Consider the following 15,981-nt stretch of genomic DNA (forward strand, 5'->3'; position numbering starts at 1 on the left):
CCACCCCTGAATTGTTTAATCTGTATTTCTCTTTCATGAGACGTTGGCATATTGAAGCCAGATCCGTTTGCTATTGAAGCAACAAAGGAAAACAAAGCTGCTTTAAAACTATTTTCAGATATTTGATGTCAGAACCATGGCGGCGGCAGCACAGTTCTTTTCCCCATCAGCTCACTCCTCTTGGGGGATCCCCAGGTGCCCTCTGGAAAAAGGGAAATTCAAATCCCTCCAGGGCTTCCTCAGTCTGCCCCGAGGTTTCCTCCCAGCTGACTGTGCCCAGGGGAGGCACAGGACAGAGCAGCCATGGCCACTTGCACTTGGATCTTGTCATGATTATTAAGATCCCATGTGCAAGGCAGTTGTGAAGAACAAGCAGTCAGAAAAATACTTCTCATGTTGACTTTTGGGACAACCCAGATGGGCTATTACAAAATACAGTACACTCACCACTTTCAAACTCTCTCAAGTAGTATAATATATAGAAGACTATTGACAAATAGTACTTATGCAAGATTGAAATATAGTCTTTCACAGTGAGAACCCATCTCCACTGTGTTGTCTGGCTGCAATATCATTCTGCTGATCTGGCTTGTTGTATTTCTTTAGACAATCATCTTGGGCAGTGCCAAGTCCAGGATGCAGAACAGATTAATAATTTGTATAATAAATAACTAATTCCTGCAACGTCTTTGCCAAAGCTCACCATTTACAACTAGTAGGTCGATAGCTCAGAGGTTATTGTTTGGGGATTTTGAAAATGATAACATGCAGATAGTAGAAATAAGGAACATGCGGCCAACAGCTTGAATCCCTGCAGACTACATCCAGTGAGTCAGAGTATAATCTACAATTACACAGGTATCATTACAACATTTACCAAGTATGTATTAGACACAATGACTACATGAATGCCAGTTGCTCTAGAGTAACTTCAAGGTCACATGCATCCGACTTGTATCAGTTTTTCTGACGCAGCCATAATTTGCAGCATTACACAAAAACTATTGGACGGATTTCCATGAAACTTGGTGGAAGGACAATGGGTCAAGGAAGAAGCATTCAACTTTGGTGAAAATCTGGATCTGGGCATGGATCCAGGAATTATTCTTCACAGTCAGTTCACTGATTTTTGGTTTCATAAGGAGACTGTTGGGCCTTGATGGAGGTTTGAGCTCTACTCTGGTTTAAGATATTTGGCATCATTACATTTCAACATGCAGCATTCATATTTATAACTTCTATTATATGTGATTATTTACATATGCATGTTTAGTTTGCATCATTGAGATTGATGAATACTAACCAAAATCTGGAATAAAACAGTAAACTGGGATAAAAAGTCATTGTTATTTATTTTTTATTTTCCAAGAAATATATAATACAGGGAGTGCGGAGAGACAGGAGGGTAAGGACGGGAGGATGGAGGGGAGGGGTTAAGGTGTAATGAGTTGAGGGAGAGGAGGGATGTGAGAGGAGATTAGGATGAGCACTGGCAGTTAAAGAGAAAAAAGGGGAACACATTCCTCCTCTCTGTCCCTTCTTTCTCCTTCTTCTTGGTCTTCTTCAGTTCTTTCCCCTCCTTCTCTTTCTCTAGTTGCTCTTTCTTTTCCTGCTTCTACTTCTCTTTCTTCTGTTTTTTGACCTTCTCCTTGTACGAGTCGGTCATCATGGGGAGTTCCTGAAAAGACAGAGAGAACAGAAGTTTTAGCATTTTCTTTTTCTAAGTCTAAACATGAAACAAACCTACAATCCATATAATTAAAATCTAAAATGTTCTGATGTAACGTACCTGAAGCTCAATATTCTGCAGGTTCAGGAGTTTTACTTGCTCCTGTTCGGCCGACAACTTCGACTAAGAGCAGTGTTTTATGCAGCTTGCTGCTTTAGAGCTGTGTTTTCTTTTGCCACAGCAGTGTTTTCAGCAGTCATTGTGATCATCCACCTCCCTCCTCAGAACACTGTATACTGCAGCTCTCTCTTCGTACTTTGCAGCCTTCCTTTGCAGAGCAGCTTTCTCTGCCACCTGCTGCTTCATAGCTGCGTTCTCTTGTAACATTGTCGTCTGAGAGCAGCCAGCTGCTTGTTCCCCCTCTTTGACTCCAGAAGGGCTCGGCAGAGGGCCTGCAGCATTTTGGGGACGCTGCACCCGTTTTTTTGGGCAGCATCATTAGACTGCATTTTTCCAAGTGACTGAAATAAACAAATATACATATAACAGTTAAAACACAGTCCCATCCTGACTTCAGATTCAAAGAGACAGAGCTGAATGAATTGTAGTCATTTACACGTCTGCTTTTAAAGTCTGTAAAACTACTGTAAAGTAAGATGAAGAAATAAAAGAAATTGTGTTTTAAAGAGGTATACAACTAAAAAACTGTTGAACCTGAAGTCTGGACTGTTTAGAACAAAACTTACTTTGCCTCCTGAGCAGTTGATCCTGTTCACGTTGGATGAACGCAGGTGATCCAGTGTAAAAATTTTGTGGTAAAGTAGTTTAGCCGTGAAGTGTCGGTCGACTGACGGTTGTCTGTCGCGGTTTACGGACGTTGCAGAGAGAAGATGCTCGCGCAGCTGTCGTCTACTAACGGTAATAGAGTCTGTTTCTGCTGAGAAATGTTTCTCCTGCATATGTGAGTTGATTGGTTGATTGATTTTATCTGGAATCCAAAGCTCAAAATGTGACATCATCAACTGAAGTGATTTGACTGATCTGAATCGAACAGTATAAAAAACACAAATCCACTTATGTCACCCAGCATGTCTCATATCATATAATCACAACAAGACTCTATAAAATAATAAACTGTAGAATTATATTTCTTTAAAAAAATCAACACACACACACACACACACACACACACACACACACAGCCTATCAAGGACACATTAGCATGGCAAACCTAAGGATGTCTATATATCCTATACATGGAACAAAACAGAGCAGTGAATACTAATGTGTTAAATGTAGAAAAAGAACTGAACTATGGGTAAACGTCCCATTTAAACTTCATTAAAACCCAAAACAACATGATAATATCCATTTACAGGATGTTTCTGGAGTACACACTCCAGGTTTGCTAAGCTAACAAGAGCCTGAAGCTAACATGTAGCAGCAGGCTCAGCACTTTAACGTTGCTATTCTCCATCGTTAGCTAAAAACATGTTTGGTGAGAGCGGTTCTTTTGAAAATGTTTAGTTCTCCACTTCATTAGCTGACTGAAGGCTACACTAGCTTGTCAAAAGCTAACAAGGCTAACTCTGCTCTGTTGAGAACACAGCTAACCTGAAATCTGGAAATAATGATGTTTAACTTTCAAAGCAAAGAGACAATTGAGGTCAAGTAGGTAACACACCTGTGACCTGATGTTTTTAATTGTTTCTAAATGCAAGTGTCAGAAATGTAAAATGTCACCTTTTCTTACCTCGTCTGCTCTTGTCTGAAAAGTTCAGGATGAATTTGAAGTCAGATCCACAGACTGCTTCTCTCACTCGTTGACATTTAACACTGGACACTTGATTATTCTCACTTCATTGATCTGCTGGGAGTTTCTCAGTCTGTCCATGTGGTGGCGTGTTTCCTGTGTCTCCTGTCTGTCAGTGCCCGCTGCTGACTGGGTGTGACCCATAGGTGTGACCACAGCTTCAGTCTCCACCCACCTCCACACCCTCTCCTCATCGGACCCTCCCTCACCTGCTGCACTAGTTACGGAACATGGCCGCGCTCCAATCGTGCATTTTGCTTGTGAACCTTCCTGACCGAGTGAAATGACATATTTGAATTCTCTAAATTCCCCAAGTTATCTCCTTCAGCATAGGAAACATCGATTCATCCTTTATGAAAGCAAAGGAGAAAATGCCGCCCCATAATTCATGGTGGCACAATCTCGTAGTTGCCCCTGGACACGCCGGCATAAATATGAAAACCAGATGAGCTGATTTATTCTCTTGACGTGATCCAGAACTGATGTGAATCCTCACATGATCATTTGATTTCCTCTCTGTCACATCTGGCCAGTCAGGAGTCACAAAACAAAAACACAACCACACACATACAAAGTCAGTCTGGTTTACAAACAACAATCCAGTTATGGTTTAATTCCTTTTACTGTTCCTCCTCCTGTTGGTGGTCCTTCAGTTCACATGTGTCTCTGGTCACCTGCTGTTTAGCTTGATAAACCATGGAGTCAGTCAGACGTTTAGGACTTTCTGTTACACACATGAATGATTTCGTTTTTTATGATTTAAGAGACAAGTAGCTCATGAGGCCAATCTACCATGAATGTGCATTTCTTTACCAATGACAGATGATGGGAAGAGTCTCTGAAAGAGAACGATGAAGGGGCATTATCCACAGAATTCTGGGAAAATACCATCTGCTGACACAGTGGTGCTGTAAGTTGGCATAAGTACACAGTACAACATTTACTGGTACACATGGATCATTGATTTTCTAAACGGATCAACTATTTTTTCATCTCTCAACAGAAAATTTAGCGTTCACATCAGAGACTCCCTCTGCTAAAGCCAGACCACTTCCTGTTGGATCCCATCTCCAGAAAGAAAATCAACATAACATTTTTTTTTTTACCCTCTGAATTTAATTGGACTTCAGTTGGATCTATTTCTTTTTATTATCTCTGTAAAGGACGTTATGCTTTCACCCCAGTTCGTTTTTTGGTTGGTTTCTATGTTTGTTTAAACGTGTTTAAACTTTTACATTGTGTGATTAATTTTTTACTGATTTCCCAGGGAATCATTTATGGATCTCGATGAAAAAAACAGACATATTTAAGGAACCAATGACTATCAATGTGTGAAGTTTGGTGTAGCGTGACTGAAATTAAGAGGTGTGTTGGGTCTTATTATTTTTTAAATACACAGCAAGATTTAATCAAACAATATGAACAAATCCAAAATGTATCCACGAGATTTTAAATATAGTAAACAAGATTTTATCTAAAATATCCCTGACAGATAGTAAGTAGGAATCCCCTCCATGATGTTATAAGACATGTTTAGAGGAAAAAAATAAGTGGTTGATTGGAAACGTTCTGTCTTTGAAGAGTTCAAGAAATCGTACCACGACAAAAACAACACACTGAAACACTCAAAACGAAGGAGCGATCATCTTCTGTTTTTTCCCTGAGACAAACCGCTGCTTATGTGTGCATGAAACCGCTCTCGGACGGCTTTGTTTGGGCTCATCGGGATAAGATGCATGTCATTAACTTTTGAGGTTGGGGGTTTGAAATCTTCCTCAGGACCTTTTTGATTCATGATCCTCTTCTTCGGCATTTTCACCCAAAGTCTCAACTTTATTTTAGTGAATAAAGCAGAAAAACCAAAATCATGCAGCGAGCTTTAAAAAATGTGACATTAAGCATTAGTGTAGTGAGCGGAGTTGGCTGCTGCCGAGCTTCTCACACCACATAACCGCTGCCATCCTTTCCCTCTCTTTTTTCTTCCCTCGCTCTTTCTCCTGCCATCCCTCATGTGCCCCTTCCAACTGTCCATCTCATTGTCTCTGCTTTTACTCCTTCAAACTTCCTCTCTTTCTCTTCCTGTCATTGCGCCTCATTTATTCCTCTTTTCCTTCCTATTATTATTATTGTTTTCCTCTGTACTTATCTTATCTCACCCGATCCCTGTGTTTTAGCTGAGAGACTGTGTGCTATTAATTAGCATCATTCTGTGGAGCAGGACCGAGCCGGTGACCAGAGTAACAGCTTCACGCTTCACTGCTCACACACTCGCAGACACACACACACACACACACACACACACACAAACACACACAAAGAGCCAAGAAGGCACATTAGTATCATGCTGTCACACAGAATTTGCTCTCTGCTCACCACGCCTCTCTCACACGTTCATATAATGAAGACGTTAACCTTTAGAATCACTTTAATGATTAACAATAACAAAGAGCCACTTTTGCATATGGTGCTTTTGTCAGTACGCCAACGCAAAGGATGCAAAAAATCTTATTTACTTAAATGCAACTTTGAACTCACAGAGCGACAGCTTCAGACCTCTCCATTCACAGATATCAGCACGGTCAAGATGGTTTCGATTTATACGTCAGCTCAGCGAATCAGAATCAAAAGAAAGCGTGACGCAAATGAACTTTGCCTTGGAGAGTAAATCCACTAATTTCAATGAGTGAAAAGAAAATGGTGTGAGATTGTTCTGGAACAGTTTCGTCTTCCATCGTCAAAACCCTCAGAGTTCCTGCCTCTCATCCGTCCTCTTCGTTCTCACGTATGTTCCTCTCCTCTTCTCCATGCCCCTCCACTTCTTCCCCTCTCTCCTGCCATCACAGCGATGGATAGATTAGAGAATAATTGCTGGAAAGCTTGGACCTCTCTTCACACTGGGCCTCATCAATTTAAATGGTCTGATATCTAATGGCACATTAATGGGACACGCTACAAAGCTGTGTGTGTGTGTGTGTGCCCTGGCATCTGTGTGTGTCTAGAGGCTATGTACTTGTGTAGGTGTCTGTGAGCCTAATTTTGTGTTTTGTGTAAGTCAGTGATGAAGCATGTCCTTGTGTGTGATTGTGTGCGTAAGTGTGTGTGGTTTCATGGATCCTTTAGCCAGACAGATCTTTGGCTAAGCTCAACCATGGCCCCTGCAAAGCTATTATCTCACTATACACTGTGTACACACTTCCTCACTGAGTGTGTGTGTGTGTGTGTGTGTGTGTGTGTGAGAGAGAGAGACTAAATAAGAAAAAGGAAAGCCATCATTTAAAGGGGACTATCACAACATCTCCATGCTACGCACACACACACACACACACACACACACACACACACACATAATTATGTGTACTGACAATGGACCACATCTGAAGCATTTCTGGGTAAAATGGGGAAATCCCTGACCAGTACATCCATTCTTTTATGTCATCCAACTACTCAAACTTTAGTCCTCAAGTTCTCATTCTGGACCAACTGGTTCTATTCTTCTCTCAACTTGAACCCAATTTCCTTTGTACATTTCAACACTCTTGTCCGACATAAATCCTTGTTTAGGTCCAGCTACTCCAACTGTCGCTCTGTCTCACTGTACTCCACTGTACTATATGCTTTTATATGATTTTATATTTTTCATTTTTAAATGATCTCTGTCCAAGTGGCCACTTCAGCTCTGCAAATGAAGTACTCTCCACCCATGTTAACAGCTTTCTGGACATTATTTTGCAGAGCAATTATCTCAGAAAGGTTTCCCGCTAACTGAAGCCTTCTATAGACTTCAACCTTCATTCTCATCTAACTCTACTTTTGATGTTTCTCCTGTATTTCAGACCTCCTTCTCTTTCTGTAGTCACAATTTTTAGCCTTTATCCCATTAGACTAATTTAATTGAAAACTTCTGCTTCTGCTAGGGCGATTGTAGAAAGAAGTTACTCTGATCATTTTTACTGAATGGACTCCTTGCATTATGATGACAGGTGAAAAAAAATCCACAGCTCTGAGTAAAACAACACGCAGCACTTTTCACAAGCACAATAACACGACAACACACAAACACACACACACAAGCTTCGGAATGGGCAGTTAAATAATGCCACATGTTGCTCCAGTGCCTTTGTTTCACTGCAAGGATTTTTTTTTTCTCTTGCTGCTTCCCCTGTTGGATTTTGATTGATGGTCTAATTTATTAGAATATCACACTGACGCACGCACACACATACACACACACACATACACAAACCACCATCGGACCGACAGCCTGGTGGTGTGTTAGAAGGGTTACTTTGCCCAGGCAGATCCAAATACCTGTAGACAGAGTCAGATAGTGATACCCTTAAAGTGTGTCTCACTCTTTAAAAAATGGTGAAAGTAAACCTACCTTAATCATCTTTTACAGTGTGGTATGAGTTAAAACGGTGTACAGAGAAAGACCCTAACCCTAATCCTTTCATTCATTCTTTCTGAGTAAACCTGGATAGCCCATCGATCTTAAGATACGATAAGATAATCCTTCATTAGTCCCACAGTGGGGAAATCATACTGTGGACAACACTTCTATTCGCTGCTGGGAAGATAGATTTCTATTGCATTTAAAGTGAAATTTTGGGCATGGCACTAATAATCTAATTGACCTAATTGTGTTGTGGTAACAGCAGCAGACTCAATCTGAAAACCTTCATAGACGAGAAGGTCAGAGAGTGAACAACTCCTCCAAGGAGTGGCCTTTCTCACCGGGTTAAAGAAAGTGAGACTTTATCAAGATTCAAAATGTTGTGGAAAACAAGCTGTACAAACTCCTAGATATCAGTCCTCTATGTATTTTTTTTTTAATTAAGATGCATGATTTATTAATTCCTGGGGAAGATTTGTGAACATTTCCCCCAAAATATTAAAGACAGTGATATAAAACAATTTCTGGGCCAAAATTCTTTCTTCATCTGTATCCCACCCTTCTACCAGGAAAACAAACACAACATACCAACCAAGGTACAGAGGTGAAAACACAACTTTTGGGAAAGTAGTAAAACAAAATCACTTGCATCACTTGATACCACTTCTATGTGATTCTTCCTGAACCGACCCGAGCATGTCTCTCTCGTCCATCTCCTCGAAAGCACATTTCAAGACCTGGAAATGGTTAAGAAAGCCACGTAATACAGTTCTACAGAGCTATTTGTCATCTGATGCATTTGCTGCTCTAGGACACATTTACAGTACACACACACCATGTGTGTATTGGCTGGGCAGCCATATGTTTGTGTGATTTAGGGTTCAGTAATAATAACTCATTAAACTCTAACCTCTGTGATTAAACTACTGATTGAGCAGCAGCACATCTGCACAACTGACCCGTGTGTGTGTGTGTGTGTGTGTTGTTCCACTGCTCCAAGCTGTTTACTGAAACATCCAGCAACATTTATCTACAGACAGTAATACAGGAAACAGGTCTGTGTGTGTGTGTGTGTGTGTGTGTGTGTGTGTGTGTGTGTGTGTGTGTGTGTGTGATGACCTGTTGACGTGAATGTTTGACTGAAATAAAAGCTTTTCCTTGTTTTGTTGTTTTGTTAATGGTATATTCATGAAGGTTTTCAGAATTGCATGAGGACGACAAAAGAGACCAGACACACACAAACACTCATGTGCACACATTTTATTCACTTCTACCTTAGTGAGGACACTTATCCGAATAATGCATTCCCTAGACCCTTATTGTAACTTTAACCATCACAACTAAATGCTTGGCCTTAACCCTGACCCTGACCCCTAACTTACATCTAGTTAAAACACTAACAATAATAGCAAGTCTTTACCCTTTAATGGCCATTTGAAAAAGTGAGGGCCGGCTAAATCGTGCTCATAATGGTCCTCACATAGAAGTAAAGTACAAGTACACACACACAGACACACACACACACACACACACACACACACACACTGGATTCCAGATAACATTTATAACTCTTTGTCTGACAGGAAAATAACAGAGCTGAGTAAACAAAAGTGTGCGTGCGTGTGTCTGTGTGTGTGTGTGTGTGTGTGTGTGTGTGTGTGTGTGTGTCTGCGTTTGACCAAAACTGCAAGTGTGTGTTTATGTGTGTTATACTGACCACACTCTTTCCTTAAAGCGATTTTGAAACTAAATCCCAGAGATGAAAATGTTTTTTTTCAAATGGAAGCTGTACCAACTATTACAGCCGGTGGTTATGTATGTGACAAATACAGATATGGTGCTCAATTAAACCAGCATAGTTCAATTAGAAGAGAGACCATTTATATAAATCTGTGTCGTGTTCACTTAATGTGGATTGAAAGCTAATTATTTACACGTAGCTTTGTAAACCTATATGCTCAGTGAGGAACCCTCACATTGAAATCATATGCGTGTGTGTAACTGCGAGTGTGTGTGTTCGGAGCAGAGGTTAACCTCTTCCTTTTCCTTCCTAACAAGGCACGGTCAGAGGTCACGATACAAATGGAGGGAGAGGAGGAAAGAGGGATGAAAGGATAAATTGTAAAAGGAGGCAGGGAAGGAGACTTGAGACTGATTGGAAGCCAGATGTCTAATAAGACCTATAAATAACCAGGTGACAGCTGACATAGAACCAGTTCCAAAACAAAAAGTCTCATAGTAGAAGATTTCACAACTTCTATCTTCTTTATTTTATCATATTTTATTTGTTTTATTAAACGGATGATTTCACACATGGAGCTTCATCAAAAAACGTTTTATTTTCTCATGTGTGAAAGGGAGAATCAATGTTTCAGCAGCGAGGGTTTAGTAATTTCCCCCTCAGGATATTTCCAAGTATCTTCTTGTGCAACATGATTTATACAAAGGGAATCTGATTTAATGGGCAGTTTGCCTTTTTTGTAGTAAGAGAAAATATGTTTGCACGAAGGGTTGTCGACACCATGGACTGAGTAGAAGGCATACCTCCAGCAGGGCCCAACAGTCCTCCTATGAAACCACATTTTAATCCACTCGAGCTCTGGGATGCCATCGTTTCTGACCCAGCCCTTTGCTGCATGTCTTCCCTCTCTCTAGCCATGTCACACTTAGATTCTGTCCAGATTTTAAAGGCCATTATGCCCCAAAATCTCTAGAAATTCACTAAATATCTGCAACAAATTGCACACACTCATAGAAATCAGTGCTTAATGGTTCCCTTAGAAATACATGCAATTGTCATAAACTACAATGTTAAAGAATGTGATCAAATTTATTCCTGAAATCGTACCTTTGTTCAGATCCATGCCAAGATTTAACGGCACCTGTTTTAGCCCATGTCGCATTCTTAAACCAAAAATCTATTCAGTAGTTTCTGTTACCCTACTGACCAACTACCAAACCAGCTAACCAACCAACCAATCAACCAACCAACTAACTTACCAATCAGCTGACCGACCGTATTTTTAACAATGGCACCTCAACATTTTCCTTGTAGACACACAAACCTCTCTCACACAGTAGCTCGGGGTACTAACAGGGAAAGTGCTGACTTTCCACTGGAGCGGTTCACGAGTTCAAAGTGTGAAATCTTTCATCCCGTCCTGCTCTTTTCACGCCACGTCTCCCTCCACTTTCTCTCTGTCTTTCCTTCGATCCATCTCTGCACTTCCCTCTCTGTCTGTCACACATTCTTGTCCATCAGATAGCTGCGGTGTTATCGGTGAGGAGGTGCTGAGTACTGAGCTGCTCCACAGCTCCACCGTAACAACAACGCATTCCTGCTCACTGCCCGGGTCTGTGAATGTGTGGGTAATGCAGAGTGTGTGTATGTGAGTGTGTGTGTGTACGAGTGTATTAGTTTAAGATATGAAAGTGAAGTTAACAGATGTGTTTAAGCCTACGTGAGTGTGTCACTGGGAAAGAGAAAGACAGGCTCTGTTTTTGCAAAGTGCTGGTGTGTGTGTTTTCAGAGATATGAAAGGGATGCAAAAATAAATTGGTGTGTGTGAGTGTGTGTGTAGTGTGGACACATTCCTCTTCGCCACCTCCAATTCCGGCTGACTCTGCTCTGAAGGCCAATCAAAACAGACGTAAATCGCCACTGGATATGGAAACTGTGCCAGGCAAAGTACGTGTGTGTTTGTGCACACACACACATGTGAGAAAATAGACTTCTGTTTTTAACTTGCAGCAAAAGCTAAAATTAAGTGTATATAGTATATTATGAAATCACTGCCAAAGTGTTTAGTTTGGTTTTAATATCAATCTGATATCATTGGAAAAATCACTGAATCTTAATCTAATAAAAATAATAGCATATGGAAAAAGTGATGAAGGGGAACGTTGCACATTGTACACAGATGATTTCATTTTAAAACTTGAAACCAGTATCAAATCTATATCAAATTAGAAGCATTGGTTTTGGTGCAGAGAAGCCTCTAATGAAACTGGACACTTGTTAAATGCTTTGACACAAATGTGAGCTGACTTTACCCCGTTAGACTGCCAGCATGGATCACTGGCTAATTTACAGCATGTTACCTGATCCACCAGGGGAATACCATCACAGGTGCGTGTGTGTGTGCATGAGTGTGTGTTACAGGATCTATGGTAATGCTTTTAGTCTGTCAGCGTCTCATTTCCACCCCCTGTTCTCCGCCCGTGATGCTATCTGCTCCATTTATGAAGATATGATTACAAACATGCAGCTTTTCAACCCGGCATGAAACGTGCATACCGGAATGCGTGTACATACACGTGTGTGAGGATGTGTGTGTATGTTTGTTGTATGTTACCATCAGTAGATAGACTTTGTGTTTCCATTTCAACTGTTGGCAGTGGCTTTGTGGTTCATGATGAAGTGTCATGCAAACAGAAATAGGATGTGATTAGCGAAAAGGCTGAAACGAAAGATGTATAAAATGACTAAAAGAGAGTAAGGAGGTTGTTTGTTGACATCATGTTTTATAGTATATTTATTTATGTTTTTATCGACGTCTGGATGACACAAAAACCTATGCACATATTTTATTGAAGCTTGGTGGAAGGGTGGGGTATGGGCCAAGGAAGAACCCATTGAGTTTTGGAGTTGATTCACTAAGAAGTTCTTGGTTTGGCCGGCGTCTCTCTGTGTGGAGTTTGCATGTTCTCCCGGTGATTACGTGGGTTTTCTCTACATACTCTGGCTTCCGTCCACAATCCAAAGACATGCAGATTGGAGTTAATTGGAGAATTGCCCGTACGTGTCAACGTGGGCATGACTGGTTGTTTGTCTCTTTACGTTGGAGACCTGTCTAGGGAGTCCCCCACTTCTCGTCCAATGTTAGCTGGGATTGGCACCCCAGCAACCATAAAAGGAGAAGCGGAATAGATTATGAAAGAATGGATGGATATTTAGGGAACTGATATCTATGAGTGTGTGCAATTTGGTGGGGTTTGATTGAATTTAAGGGCACTGTTGGGCCTTGGCAAAGATATGCGCCCTACGGAGTGTCATTCTATTTGGGTGATTATGTGTAGGAAAGGCTCCATTTAATGCAATACAATGGAGCTCTCTAATTTTATTGATGTCATCAGGGACTTTGTTGGTTGATTACTTTTGAGTATAATTAAGATGTACATATACACAGTGATGTACTTTGCGTATCTGTGAGGGTTTTCTTATGTTGAAGGCATCTAGTATTTTATGGATTTAATCATATAGTACCGACTATAAACAAAGTGCTGACTGCATGTTAAAGGAAGCAGCTCAGATACCAGAGATACACAAGCCTGGATAAAAGAAGAAAGAATAATGTAACAGAAGGAAATAAAACGCTGAGGTTTACACAGGGAACGGGTTGTGTTTGTGATTGACAGGAGGAAAACAACGAAAGAGAAACACCAGAGCTGCCCTCTGGTCAGAGTGGAGAGTGAAAACAGAGAGTTATCAGTTTGAATCCCACCGCTGGCTGCCAAACCTCAAGCAGAAACAGTCGGGGGAGGGACGGAGATCCAGGAAAGGGAAATGAAGAAATGTATGACCCTTGTTCGTCTGTGACCACCCCCAGTAAGTCCTGCAGGATATAATGAGGCAGTTCCAGAGTCCATTTCTGCTGCAGCAGACATCAGGCTGATTCCAATGAATGAATATCCCAGATTCCTGCACATATCTGCTGAACTTTATATAAAAACCTCCCTGAATTAGTCAAACAACAAATTTGACAAACCTTTTTTCTTCTACATAATACGTGGTTTGCAGTACACGTAATGCTTGGTCATTTACTGCATTTAGGCTTTTTTTACAGTGATTCACAGTGTGTCTGTGAGCATGCCCACACACAGATAACATTTGAGTCATCAGGCAAGAAGCTCCTCCGTGTATGAAGAGAAAATGAGTCTCTGAGGACACGTCGACATGATCAATGATGAAGCTCCTCTGCAGGGACTCAGATGAGACAGAGAGTCACGGATAAGATTTATAAACTCAATGTGATTCCTGTGAGATTTACCTGGAAATACTTGAATGTATTCCTCAGAGACATAAACTGATTCTTGGAAGATAAAACCTTTCAATTTCACACTTTAACCTGAGGTGTGAGAACAGAACACAATAAAGAAAGAATAAAGAAAGCTGCACTGCATTTTCACACTGTTGGAATATCTCATTATTGTACCAAAACTGATGAAAATATGCTCGTTCTCAGTTATGTCAAAACCACATTACCACAAATTTGAATTTGATAATCAAATCAGTTGATCAAAATTTGGAGATGTGAGGTCTCATGGGTTGTCGTTAGGGACTTTAAACCAGTGGAGGGTCATCCAAATTCAAGGTCCTGCTGTTGTGTGCACTGTCTGATGTAATCATCAGTGAATGCAAAAACAAGTGAACCAGAACAGTCCCCTTAAATTCAATTAAGCTGCTGCAAGTTATAAATTCCAATAATTATCTGATTCATTCTTCAAGATGCATGAATTATTCTCAGAGAAATCACAGAAAATGTCATATTTTACAATATTAAATGTAAAATATATAAGTTTGGCTGAAGATCTACCTGACGCAATTCAGCAAATCATATTCACGGACGATGTAACATATTCAAATTGTACTCACACTAATGAATGGTCCTGCTACCTTGAATAAAATGGGGAATTTTTCTGGGTTTGAACATTGTTGTACACATTGAACATTTTTTATGTTTTATGTTTCGACATAATGAAAAAATGTTACATATTATTTCTGTAAAGAAAGTGAATTCTTAGATCTGCACCTCTGTCCAAATCCATACTAAAGTTCAAAGTTCTTTTTCTTGGCCCAGGTCACTTCCTTTAAGCAGGTTTTGTGGAAATCTGTTTTCCCGTAATCCTGCTGACAAACAAAGCAAAAGCCAACCACTGGACAGAGGTGAAAACATAACCTGCTTGGCAGAGGTAATGAATTAAATCACCAGCACTAGAATATAAACGCATGCCTTTCACCGGAGGAACCAATTGGTGCAGCTTTTGCTAAAAAAGCACAAATCAAATCACATAGGGTTTACATTATATCTGGTTTATCAGTCCGTCTAAACTTCAGCTCCATCTCAGTTTCTGTTTTGAAAATATGAGCCAGACTTAGCTTTGATGAAACAAGTGTAGCTGTACTGTAATTTCCATCGTTTTTAACTCCAGCGAGTCCGAGACACTGAAGCCACAACATCAAAGCCCCGAGCCCGCTGGTAACAAGCAACACCAACTCACCCAGTCAAGCTTCCAGTAACACACACACACACACACACACACACACACACACACACAAAAGTGAACATGCTCGGCTCCATGCTGCTAGCTTATCTCTGATTCGCCATCTCCCTTCCTGCGGTTTGGATCCGATGAAGCCCCCGCACTTCAAAAGTGTTGTGTTGTGTGTGTGTGTGTGTGTGTGTGTGTGTGTGCAGATGTAATGGAAAGCACCTGCACTCATTGAGGCAAGAAAATATTTAGTGTGAAACAATGAGGAGACGTGGATGTATGAGTGAACGGGTTGATGGAGAGATTGAGAGGAGCATGGTGGATGGATGAATGAAAATATGTCGATTTTCACAAAGCAGTTTTGTGTAAAGCTTTCAAAGTAAACTTGACTTGATACAGAGACAGATTTTACAAAAAAAAAGGGACAGAGCGTCCAAATGTTGGGGGGAGACGGCTTCCTGAGGATAAAACAAGAGGATGAGTGGGATTGAACGCCAGCGGTGGAAAGACTAAGGTGGGATTGGAAGCGTGGAGGGAGGGATGGAAAAAATGAAGAGGAGGGGATAAAGAAGATTGAACGAGGGGTAGCAGGGATTGTATAAAGCAGAATGAAGCTGAAAGTACAGAAGCAGCAGGAAAGAATAAAGAAAAAAGGGCGTCTGAGGGGATCGTACACACACACACACACACACACACACACACACACACAGAGAGCAATAGATGAGGGGATGGATGGGAGGATTGAGGGATGGATGGAAGGATGAGGAGGATAGAGCCCAAGTTGAGAAAATAAATGAGAGACAATTGAGGCAGCAGGTGAGACTGATTTCAGAA

The sequence above is a fragment of the Paralichthys olivaceus genome, chromosome 9 (assembly GCF_024713975.1).
Source record: "Paralichthys olivaceus isolate ysfri-2021 chromosome 9, ASM2471397v2, whole genome shotgun sequence".
In the NCBI taxonomy this organism is placed as follows: Eukaryota; Metazoa; Chordata; class Actinopteri; order Pleuronectiformes; family Paralichthyidae; genus Paralichthys; species Paralichthys olivaceus.